Source organism: Otolemur garnettii, unplaced genomic scaffold, assembly GCF_000181295.1.
Source record: "Otolemur garnettii isolate 467f Iridium unplaced genomic scaffold, OtoGar3 scaffold00052, whole genome shotgun sequence".
NCBI classification, from domain to species: Eukaryota; Metazoa; Chordata; class Mammalia; order Primates; family Galagidae; genus Otolemur; species Otolemur garnettii.
The window spans coordinates 2,480,504-2,483,168 of NW_003852447.1; positions in this window are offsets into that span (position 1 = coordinate 2,480,504).

Genomic DNA, 2,665 nt, shown 5'->3' on the forward strand with positions numbered 1-2,665 from the left:
GTCTCACTATGTCACCCTCGGTAGAGTGCCATGGCATCACAGCTCACAGCAACCTCAAACTCTTGGGCTTAAGGGATTATCTTGCCTCAGCCTCCCTAGTAAAGTAGCTAGGACTATAGGCACCTGCCACAACACCTGGCTATTTTGTTGTTGTTGTTGTTGCAGTTGTTTAGCTTTTGTTTAGCTGGCCCGGGCCAGGTTCAAACCCACCAGCCTCTGTGTGTACGGCTGGCACTGTAACTACTATGCTATGGGTGCCACGCCTGTCTCTTTTTTTTTTCTTTTTTTTTTGTAGTTTTTGGCTGGGGCTGGGTTTGAACCCGCCACCTCCAGCATATGGAACTGGCGCCCTGCTCTTTTGAGCCACAGGCACCACCCACCACTCCTGTCTTTTTGGAGGCCACAGCTCAGTTCACTATGGAGACCTTTCTTCTTTTCTAATTAGGGTTTTAGTATTCCAAATTTCTTTCTAAGTACTGCTTTAGCTATATCCCCACATTTTTGTAGGTTATGCTTTCATTTTCAAATCATTTTCTAATTTCTCTTTTGATGTCTTCATTGATGTTTGGATTACGTAGATTTGCATTCTTTAATTTAAAAATACTTGGGGATTTTTTGGTTTTCACTAGTAATTCGATGTTATTATAATCATAGTACTTCCTTGGTATTACTGAAGTCCTCTCAGATTTATTGAGACTTGTTTAATAATGCAGAATATGGTCTACCTTAGTGAACATGCATGCACATTCGAAAAAAAGTTTGCTTAATGTTGTCGAGTGGAGTGTACTATAAATGTCAGTTTGGTCAACTTGTTTCATGGTGTTATTCACATCTTCCATGCCCTTCTCATTCATCTGTATCTGTTCTACAGATTATTGAGAGAGAGGTGCTGAAACCTTCCACCTATAACCGTCAATTCATGTAGTTTGACGCTCTGTCATTAAGTTTATAAACATTTAGGATTATTATGTCCACTTCAAACCAGTATGTTATCATTATGGACATAATCCTTTTTAGCTCTGCTACTATTGCACATTCTGAAGTTTTCTTTTTCTGATATAATATAGCTTTCCTTTGATTGGTATTAGCACAGCTTTTCTGTCTTCCTCCTTTTACTTTTAGGCTGTCTGTTTCTGCATAGTAAGAAGTATACACATCATGTTGGGTCTTGCTCTTTCTTTTTTTAGTCCAATTTGAAAATATTTGTCTTTAATTGGAATATATAGACCAGTTTTATTTAATGGGATATTGATATTGTTAGGTTTAAATATACTATTTTATTTTGAGACAGAGTCTTACTTTGTTACCCTCAGTAGAGTGCCATGGCATCATAGCTCACAGCAACCTCAAACTCTTGGATTCAAGTGATCCTCTTATCTCAGCCTCCTGAGTACCTGGGGCTATAAGAGCCCACCACAACACCTAGCTAGATTTTTTTTTTTTAAGAGATAAGGTCTCGTTTTTGCTCAGGCTGGTCTGGAACTCCTGAGATCAAGCAATCCACTAGGCTAGGCCTCCCAGAGTGTTAGGATTACAAAAGTCAGCCACCTCGCGGGCTAAATATACTATCTTGATGTTTGTGTTCTATTTGAAACTTCTCTTTTTTTGTTTGCCTTATAGCTCCTTTTTTCTCTTTACCTCTCTTGCTGTCTTCCCTCATGTTTTATTGATTCTTTTCTTATTGGCATGCTTTAATTACTTTCTCATTTTCTTTGATTTTTTTTTTTATTTCACATTCGTATGAGTGTACAAATGATTAAGTTACATTGTCTGCATTTCTAAGGTAAAGTTCAAGTTGTAATTGGGCCCTTCCCCAAGGCGGGGGTGCTACACGCTCCCACGTTGTGCTTGTTAGGTGAGAGCTCACTAGACTTCTCTGTGTTCTCCTTTTCCTCATGTTATGCCCTTTTTGTGGATTGATTGAGCCTGTTCTATAATTCCATTTTAACTCATTTTTTTGCATGTTAGCTATAGTTTTCATGTGTTCTTTTAATAGTTGCTTTGAGATTTTATTTAATTTATTACAGTCTACCAGAGTTGAAGTTTTCCCACAGATCTCTGATTCTCCATTCATTTTTTGGTTTTAGTAATATGTTTGATCTTTATTCTCTGTGTTTCATTTTGAATAGTTTCCATTATTATGCCTTTATTTTCATTATTTTTTAAAATGGTTAATTGATGAGGGTTTTTCATCTCAGACAGTATAAATTTTACCTCTAGAACTTTAGTTTTTTTTTTCTTTTTGCATCTTCTATGCTTTACCTTTTAAACATGTGGCATAAAGTTATAATAACTGTGTTACATTCTTTTCTGCTAATCCTAAAACACCATCTGTGTTAATTTGGTTTGATTTTGATTGATTCACTTTTTTTCCTTAGTATAGGAGATAAATATATATAATATATATAACGTTTGATTTTGATTCACTTTTTTTCCTTTGTATAGGAGATAAATATATATAATATATATAACTTTTTTTTAGTTAAATGCTAGGTATTGTGAATTTACATTGGTGGGTGCTGAATATTTTGCATTCCTATAAATAATCTTGAGCTTTTTGAAAACTGTTTAATCAATTTAGGTCTTGTTTTTAAGATTTTGATATGGAATCAACTCAACCATTTTCCCCCTTAGGGTCAATTTTTACCCACTTTTTTTTTTTTTT